The sequence below is a fragment of the Tenrec ecaudatus genome, chromosome 1 (assembly GCF_050624435.1).
Source record: "Tenrec ecaudatus isolate mTenEca1 chromosome 1, mTenEca1.hap1, whole genome shotgun sequence".
Classification (NCBI taxonomy): Eukaryota; Metazoa; Chordata; class Mammalia; order Afrosoricida; family Tenrecidae; genus Tenrec; species Tenrec ecaudatus.
In genome coordinates, this window is record NC_134530.1 from 83998826 (window position 1) to 84009081 (window position 10256).

A 10256-nucleotide genomic window follows, 5' to 3' on the forward strand; every position below is an offset into this window, starting at 1 on the left:
AGATCTGGTGGCATAGTGGTTATGTGTTGGGATGCTAACGACAAGGTTGGCAGTTTGAAACCACCAGCTGCTCCACAGGAAGAAGAAGACATTTTCTGCTCCCATAGAATTACAGTCTGAGAAACACACTAGAGATAGTTCTTCCCTGTCCTGTAGAGTTGCTATGAGTTAGAATTGACTCAATGGCAGTGAGTTTGGTTTCAGACTAGAAGACAGATGGGAGAGAGAAAGAGAGAGAACGCGATGGAGAGACACACTGGTGACACTGTAGACTAGTTATTGGACGGCTAAACTCAAGGTTGGTGTACTGTAACTTCAAATCTACCAGCTGCTCCCAGGAAGAATCATAAGTCAGTCTGCTCCTACAAGGACTCAAAGTCTAGAAAATGCTGCATATGGGGGTAACAAGTCAGAATTGCCTCGAAGACAACGGGTTTGATTGTAGATAGATATATTTATAGGAATCCAAGTGGTACAAATGGTTAAGCTCCACTACTAATCACAGGTTGACCGTTCAAGGTGCCTCAGAAGAAAGGCCTGGTGATTTGCTTCCAGTAGGTCCTCGACTTGCAAACCCTGCCTGTTGCAGTTCTCCCTGCATACTTTGGATCCCTATGTGTTAGAATTGATTCGGTGGCAACCAAAAACACAAGGGGACTTTCAAAAGCTCAAAAGCTCATGGAAATGGAAAGCTTCCACAGACTTTTTAAAGCACATATGTACACACACAAAACACACTGGCACTGACCCTGTGTAGGGTTTCTGAGGTTGTCGGTCTTTACAGGCACAGACAGCCTCAGTTATTTCCTGCAGAAGGGCTGGTGGATTTAGACTGCCAATCTTGCAGCTAGCTTAACAGCATCAGCAGAGTTCAAGATAGGTGTGATAGATTGATAAGCAGATTAGATAGATCGATAGATAGATAGTAGATAGATAGATAGATAGATCGATCGATCGATCGATCGATAGATAGATAGATAAATACTCTATCCATGTCTAGGTCTGGACAGTGTTGGAGGCATGCAATGACCAATGATAATTCTAATATGTTCACAATTAGAGGACTTCATTTGGTAAGAAAAATATAAATAGAATGCCAGGGGAGCTCAGAAGATGGGAGAATTTCTCCAGATAGGAAATTCAGAGGCAGTTTCATGAACACAAGGAAGGGAACTTGAGCTGGGTGTGAAGTAGTGCTAGAGGAAAGGCAGAAGTGAGAGGAATTAGGGGAAGGTATCCTGGGCTGAAATAAAAAGTCCCTTACTGACAATGTATTATAGTTAAAATGAACCTCAGTTATGACCATCATTTTTGGCTTATATCATAATGAGTAAGATGTAGTACATACAGTGTTACAGTGTGTAATGTGCTGATGTCATCACATCTGTAAATGCATAGGTAAAGTTTCCAATATCCAAAGAATTTATAAAGACACTGATAAAAATATTATAATGATAGGAACTTCCGGTAACTATGGTGTCGGATCTTTTATACCTACTCCCTGAAACTAAGATGTGGGAGGGGGCAGGTATGGAGGAAAATTCTGGAACCCTTAAAAGGCAACGATGATATAAATTTCTGAAAAAATGAGGTATGCCACTTATGTCCAAACCCCCTATGAGGATTGGGTATAATGTTGGCAGGGAAGGTTCATGAGGCTTAGAGAAGCCAAGGAATTCCTGTTAGGCTGGAGCATAGAGCACTACGGAAGGTGGAGTTAAGAGGGTGAAGCAAAAGTTTATGGGTAGCTTTGAGCTCTTTTTTTTTTTTAAACATGGAATGCATCACAAATTTGAGTGAAGTCATACTTGCACAAGGGCCATGCTAATCTTCTCTGTATTGTTCCAGTTTTAGTCTATGTACCAATTAACTTAACGGTAGCCTGGAACTACCATATACTTACAATGTTAATGCCCTCCTTGCTCCATTGTGACATTCATCTGGAATTAATCTTCTAGGCATGGCTCTGCTGTTAGGAATGACTATTGTCCTAAGTTTATCCAATCTCCAACTGTTAGTGTAAATCCTGTCCAGTCACTTAAGAGTTTACTCTACATGAGTCAACAGCTCATATATAGCAGTCCATAGCTGGCCTATATATACTTAAATCACATCCTTTTCACAATGGTGGTTTACATTCTATGTCATTGGCTAAACTAATGACACTATCGACGTGTAATAGTTAGGTATTGGGCTGCTAACTGCGGGGTCAGCAGTTTGAAACTATCGGCCAGCTCTGAGGGAGATAGATGAAGGTTTCTAGTCCTGTGAAGATTAGTAGTCTCAGGAACTCACGGGGATAGGTGTACCCTATCCATAGGGTTGTTATGAGCCGGCATTGCCTTGATAGCAGTGGAAGCAATGACTAATGTTCTCTAACATAAAATGTTCTCTGACATAAAATAATGTTCTGTAATATCAAATGATAATGATGTCTCTAAGGGGAATCAGAGACATGCATCAACTATAGGTATATGAATGGATTTGTGGATTTTAATTCTAGCCTCAATCTAAGAACGAATAATTCTTATGACATGGCCCTGCTTGATCTTACCCTCATGAAGTGATCACTGAAGATATGGATGCTATAGAAAAGTATGCTGAAGAAACTAAATGGTGCCTGTCTATCAGAAGGAATGGTCTTGGGGTCTTAAAGGCTTACCTTAAAACAAGCAGCCATCTAAGAGCCAACTAAGTCTATATGTAAGAAGCATACCAGCCTGTGTGATCCAAAGTTTATAAATAATAAAATCCAAATCCACAGGAGGGAATACTATCAGACCTTAAATGACAAACACCTGGTGTGTTGAAGGCAAGGATTGCCAATGGAAGCCCACAATCCATTCGCAGGGTCTACACTTGGATTCTGCCTCTGGAGAATCCCCTTTGATCATAGTTGAGGGAATAGCCTTGTTATCAAACAGAGAGTATTTCAAAGTTAATTTTGGCATATGTAATTGGGTTAAAGTCTAATAGCTTACCATGTTTGACCCATTTTGATGTTGTTTCAGTTAAGTAGATTAAGGCCCTGGTGAGTTGCCTCTGACTCTAGACCAGGGTTGTGAACAGCCTTGTTAGTGGACAGAGAGCTTGGGAGAGGGGATTATTGCAGGGGAAGTTGGGTTAACATTTAACACCTTATCATTTGATCTCTTTGTTGAGTCATTTAAAATTTGTGTTAGTTTTATATATTTTCTGTTTTCATTAGATTTTTTAAAATTTATTTTTCTGTTTTCATTTTATTAAGGTTATTATCTGTTTTACTTTGTTACTGTTGCTAGTTTTTTCCCCTATATTTTTCTGTATATGAAATCTAGGCTAGATAAATTGATCAAGACACTAATTGGATTATGGTTCCTTGGAGTATGGCAGAGGAGATGGGTGGAAATGGGCACCTAATAACTATGAGTACAAGAACAAAGAGAATGTTCTAAATGTAACTTTGTTAGTGATTAGACAACTCTTCTTGATGTGATTGAACTAATAAATTGTATGATAGTAAATTATATGCCAATAACCTGTTTTTTTAAAAAAAGAACACTATCCTGAGCATTCCTGAGACTGATTGTACCTGTTGGGTTAGTGCGGGTAGACTAGAGAAACAAATTCATTGACACTCGTATGTATATAAGAAAGAGCTTTATATACAAGAGCAACTGAATATTGAGAAAACATCCCAGTCCAGTCAAGATCAAGTCCACGAGTCCAATATTAGCCCATATGTCTGATACTAATCTATAAAATCCTCTTCAGACTCACGAAGTACATGCAGTGATGCTGAATGTGGGAGGATCACAGGCCAGTGGGTTGGAAGTTTTGTGGAACCAGTGGTATAAGCATCTCAGTGCCGGCAGGGGTCTTTATGTGGCTTTTCTGCCTCCAGTGTCTAGTTGCATCAGGGTAGCTCCGTGTGGCTTCTCCAGCTCTCAGGGCATAGCACCATATGTCTTGTCAGTAGAGCGTCTCTCAAGGAGTGAGCAGAGAAAGAAAAGTGTCTCCTGTCTCCAAGGAGGAAAGACCGAAATCTCAGGAGAAGGCCATGCCCACACAGAGGCCGCATTGGTTATATCTTGATTGACAGGCCAGACTCCACCCCTTCACTTGTAATCTTCTCAAATTGACACCAGATTGTGTAACTACCACACCTGTTAACTTCCCTAATAAATTTCATAATAATGAATATGGGGGGGCAGGGAGAGTTACAATCTTGGAAACCCACAGGGGCAGTTCTAGGCAGTCCTATAGGGACTCCATGCATCAGAATCAACTTGATGGCAGTGAGTTTTTTTTTATTTGATTTTTCTCTCATAGTAAAGCCCTTACAGAACTACTGCCTTTACTTTTGACACTTTAAATCTTTACAGGAGAAGGCAGCTTCATTTCTCTTCTTGGGATTTCACTGGTGTATTCAAACCACTGATCCTAGCCATTAGCTACTCACTGCACAATCCATTACACAGTTGCAATCGACTAGATGGCAGTGAATTTTATAGCCAAAGAAGAAAACCCACTGGATGTCTTTGAGTAGATTAGAATGTTCAGAAACCAGCATTATATATATATATATTTGGTCAACAATGGATAAAATGGATAGGGAAGGGAAGACAGAGTCCATGAAGTGAGGATCATTTCTTTATGCCTAGAATGGTCTTGAACGTATGACCACATAAGCAGCTGTGAACTCATCCTCAGTTCCTTCAATCACTAGAACTGCTTTAGCTCTAAATAGTTGCTAGGTTGCCTTTAAGGACCAACTATTAGAAAATGCTTAAACCCTGAGCTCAACCACCAGCCCCCGCCTCCTCACAACAAGCGAATTACTGTGCAAATATATGCAGATACATGTGAATAACAAAGCCATTAACATCTTCCCTAAGCTTCAAGGGAAAGGTTTGCTTTGATCAAAGCTCATCATGGGATGTATCCAAGGGGCAGAGAAACAATACCCAGCTTAGCCCACACTAGGGAGGGCTTGGATTCTGGAGCAGAAGGCCCCTGCCTGATTAACCAAAGCCAAACCCAGGCCTTAGAGCTGACTCTGGGCAAATCTAAAGGACAGAGGAGAACTGGTCCCCAGGGGCTCCCAGACTGTAAATCTTCACCAAAGCAAGCTGGCACAACTTTCTCCAAGGATTGACCTTTAGGTTAGTAGCCGAGTGCTTTAGCGAATGCACCACCAGGGATACTTTGCATTATTAGTAGCTGCTATTAAATCAAATATCAGGGCACATGGTTTTTTTCCTTCTCCTTCCTGGTTTCTTAATGTTGGAACTGCTGTAAGGAATTTTCCTCTGCTCCAATTGCTGTAAATACTTCAGGGTAGGGGGAGCATTACTGTGTATGCATCTAATTTGACTTTCTAAATGCTCCTCAAAACCTGGACATCAACACATTTGGAAGTTGTTTAGGAATGCAAACTTTGTAGCCGGAAGCCAAAGCTAGTTGGTCTAACTGCATTAAAAACTAACAAGAACTAATTTTGGATTACTTTTTGCTCCCGTATCCCTGGATTGGTCAACACCATCTCCTTTCCCCTGCCTCCCCATCTCCCATGTCCCCCTGGAACCACTGGTCCCATTGTTTTCTCCTCCAGATTGTTCATCCAGCCTATTTTATCTAGATAGATCTGTAAAGATAATAATATGCACCAAAAAACAAACCATAGTAAGACAGGTGATGAATGAGAACACAGAGATGGCAGCAAAAAAGAAAACCAATGACCCATAAAAGAATAAATTAATTAGATGAAAAAAAGAAAAAAAATTTTAAAAGAAAACCTATAAATAGATCAAGGTCTGATTTTTGAACTCTAGGCATGTCCTCCAAAATCAGTGGCAAGGGGTGTGTGTGAGTCCTGGTAGGGTTCAGCAAGGGCAATGTAACTGAGAGAAATTACTGAAACTCAAATGTAGGCTGAACATGATAGTGGGACAAGAGGAAAGTAAAAGGAAATAGAGGAAAAATCTAGACGACAAAGGGTATTTATAGAGGTCGAAATACAGGCATGTACATATGTAAATATATTTATATAGGATGGTGGGGAAATAAATCTACATGCATATAGTTATATAGGTTTAGTATTATTGGAGCAGATGAACATTGGACCTCCACTCAAGTAGTTACTCAATGCAAGAACACATTGTTCTATTAAATTGACATTCCATGATGCACAGTTTCCTGACAGGATCGCTGAAGACAAATATGTGCATAAGCAAATGTGGTGAAGAAAGTTGATGGTGCCTAGCTATCAAAAGATATAGTGTCTGGGGTCTTAAAGGCTTGCCGATAAACAAGTGGCCATCTAGCTCAGAAGCATCAAAGTCCACATGGAAGAAGCACATCAGCCTGTGTGACCACGAAAAAGAGAAGGGACAAGGTATCAGACATCAAAGAACAAAAAAATCATATCAGTGGGTGTCCACCTTCCTGATATGATCACTGAAGATAAACATGTGCATAAGCAGATGTGGTGAAGAAAGCTGATGGTGCCTGGCTATCAAAAGATATAGTGTCTGGGGTCTTGAAGGCTTAAAGATAAACAAGTGGCCATCTAGCTAAGCAGCAACAAAGCCCACATGGAAGAAGCACACAAGCCTGTATGACCACGAAGGGATCAGTCATCAAAGAACAAAAAATCATATAATTGTAATTGAAGGTGAGTGTAGATTGGAGACTCAAAGCCCATCGGTAGGCAACTAAATACCCCCTTACTGAAGGGTTGTGGGGAGGAGAGGAACCAGCCAGGGTGCAGGGTAGCAACAATGAAACACATACCTTTCCTCTAGTTCTTAAATGCTTCCTCCATTCCCCCAACCCCCAATATCATGATCTCAATTCTATCTTACAAATCTGGCTAGACCAGAGGATGCACATTGGTACAGATAGCAACTGGAAACACAGTGAGTCCAGGACAGATGATCCCTTCAGGACCAGTGATGAGAGTGGTGATGCCTGGAGGGTGGAGGGAATGTGGGGTGGAAAGGGGAAACCAACTGTAAGCATCTATGTATAACCTCCTCCCTGAGGTATGGACAACAGAGAAAGGGGTGAGGGGAGACGTCAGACAATGTAAGATATGACAAAATAATAATAATTTATGAATTATGAAGGGTTCATGAGGGAGGGAGCAGGGGGGAGGGAGGAGGGAAATGAGGACCTGATATCAAGGGCTCAAGTAGAAGGCAAATATTTTGAGACTGATGATAGCAACAAATGTACAAAGGTGCTTGACACAATGGATGTATGTATGGATTGTGATAAGACTTGTATGAGCCCCCAATAAAATGATTTAAAAAAAAACAACCAACAAGAACAACAATAAAGATGATTCATTAGCACATTAAAGACTGAGAAACGCTATTGTGTAACATCTTTATGGTGTCTTGAAGATGTGGACTTATGTACTTTGGTGTTAGGCACAGTGAGCCCTTTTCCAGGCAGATCCCAGCTTCTGGAAAGGAGCAGTGGCCTGGAGGCAATGCAGAGACTGAACAAACAGGAGGCAGCAAAGCAGGTTCCTTAAACAGTAAAGTCAGGGTACACTGAGGACGGACCCCCATGGGTCTGCAGCAGTGGTTCTCGACCTTCCTAATGCCGTGACCCTTTAATACACTTCCTCAGGTTGTGGTGACCCCCTCCAACCATCAAATAATTTTCATTGCTCTTCATAACTGTAATTTTGAATCGGGTGACCCTCCAAAGGGGTCGTGAGCCACAGGTTGAGAGCCATTGGTTAACAGGATGGAAAGGACAAAAGGAGTGAGACTCAGGCCAGAGCTGGCAGGCCCTTTTTATATGTCTGGCAGGAGGAACCTTTGAGCTCAGGGCTGTGGTTTCTCAAAAGAAGGCAGTTGTCTCTGGTTGGCTGGGACCAACCAAGCCCTTATTTGGCAGGTTGCTGGATGGTCAAGTTCACAGCTTCAATGTTTCTGATATGTGGTGGCTTATCAGGTAGCCTGGTCAGGCAGCTTTTCCCTGTGCTTATCACTGGTGTGCTGGGCACACACTATGTCGTCAAAACAGGCCTCTGTTTCCTTCACTATTAGGTGAGACACTTGGGCAGTGGAGAAGCATGAGATGAATGAATAGCAAATTGTAATGAGTACAGCACAATGCCTGACTCATGGGGGGTGCCCAGGCTTCTTGATTCACCTTCTCCTTCCCTGATGCTCCTTCAAAAGCAATTGTTGAACTCTTATCCCCACCCTTATCTGGAGCATTTCACATGTGATAAAACAACTGTCTCATCGAATCCTCCTATCGCCCAGCAGAAATTGCCAGGCATGTTTCTCCAATACGTGAACAGGTTACAGAGGAGTTAGGTGACTTGCGCTAAGTCAGTAAATGGTAGATGTGGGATGCAAACCAGGCCCCTTCATGCAGCTCTCTCTCCACAGTGCAGAAAGGATCATACAATTCTCAGGCTAAAAGTCTCTGTCTTCACCATGCCTTCAGGGTAGGGTCCAAATCGAACCGGCTGATCCAGGACCCTTAGGAGCCGATCTGTATTATAGATGGAGCCCTCTGTCCACGTGGTGGCCTTGGAATGGGCCCACCAGGTCAGACAAAGTTGCAAAATGTCAGGATGAGCTCCATGATCTGGCTCTTTCCTATTTCTCTACCCTTTGCTCCTTCTTCCCAATCTGAGGTCATGCTTTCTTATTTTCAGAAAGCATGGTCCTATACCCCATCCCCGTCAACTCTCTGCATGCCTTTTCTCTGGAATGCTTGCGTGCCAAATAGTTTCTCCTCATCCAGCTGGAGCCTTCTCCATGCAGCTCCGTGCCTGGAAGGTTCGTTTGTCCACACTGAACTGAAGGTTTCCAGATGCTCTGGTTTCCAGCTACAGTTGGAAGGGGATCCTCCAAAGATCTGTGATGTTGATCGGAGCCGTGTCCCTTAGTTGAGGGCTCCTTCCTCAAATAGTCCAATATGACAGGACTCTTACCTTTCACATTCCAGTAATTGACCAGCCTTTCGGCTCCGTCGCACAATGGCTAGCACATTGGATTTCTAATTTACCATCCTCCTGGGGCCCAGGTAGAATCAGGTGCACATCACTTAGCAGCGCTATTCTGAGTGAATTTATAAACCTTCCCCTACACCAGGGCACAAGTGTCACCTGCCCGGCTGGATGGGAAGCATGGCTGCAGGCCAAAAGGACCCGATTCACAATCACCTGTGCCGGGGAGATCAGCCAGGCCTTTTACAAACCACCCTCCCTTTGCCAGCCTGGAGCCTCAGCCAACCACTCTTTGTCTAGGTAAGTCTTCTTCACCCTTCAGAACTCAGTCAAGGCCTCGTTGTCTCAAGAAGTCGTCTCAGATCCGTGGCAACATCCCTTAGTATGACTTCTCGTGGGCATGATCGTGTCTGACTGCGTCAAGGGCAGAGCTAGGGTTTTTACTTATACTTAGAAAAAGAAAGATTTTTTAATTTGTAAGGCATTATTCTTCTACCTTGAAAGGTTTTTTTTAAGGTAGATATTTTTAAAAATCTAAGCTGAGTCTATTACAGGCAAATGAAAGTAACCCAAACCCACACATCGTGGGACATCTGGGGGTGAAATGAAATTAGAGAACTGGAAAATGGCTAAAAGGAGTTTTTGAGAGTAGGAGCACTAGCATGCCCCCACCATAAGGACACCCTCCCCTATCCCAGCATCATGCCCCTGTGTGACCCTTTACCCTTGAAGGCAGTCTGAACCGAGTGACTTTTTTTTTTGGGGGGGGGCTTTCAGGTGGTCTCCTTCTGCCATCACCAGTCCAGTTCCTCCAAAGGAACTGGATGCAAACCAAATATATCACGTACTGAGTTGGGTAGAAGGTCTGTAAAATGGTCCTTCCATCCGTTTTCTTCCCTCCATGGGATGGAGAATGTTTCTCCTTCCCTTAGCATTGTCTTGCTTTGGTCAATAATAGAACGTGGCAGACATAGCACTTGAAAGACCTAGATAGATTCATGTGTGCATTGGGGGGTCCTGAGGTGCCATGGTAAGAGTTTGATGACTTCCAGAGAGGGTGCCACCAAAGACGAGAGACTGCACTGAGTGAGAGTGAAAGGAAGACAGAGTGCGCGTGGCCTGCTGCCTCACTCATTCTGGCCTCCCCAGCTGCAGGGCCAGTCATGTGAATAAAAGCTATGTGAGATTCTCCTGCCCCAACCCACACCAAAGGGAGCAGATATGTGGGTCCCCAAGGACCTCTGCCTCCATCGCAAAATCATGAACGGCCACTGCTGTTTTAAGCCACTAAATT

At 43.0% G+C, this 10256-nt stretch overlaps 1 non-coding gene across 1 annotated transcript; it reads right to left on the bottom strand.

Moving 5' to 3' along the window:
- Positions 1-1770: 1770 nt before the first annotated feature.
- Positions 1771-1876, bottom strand: LOC142438249 (U6 spliceosomal RNA). Its single transcript, XR_012782666.1, has one exon. It is a non-coding gene; the product is annotated as a U6 spliceosomal RNA (small nuclear RNA).
- Positions 1877-10256: the final 8380 nt, after the last annotated feature.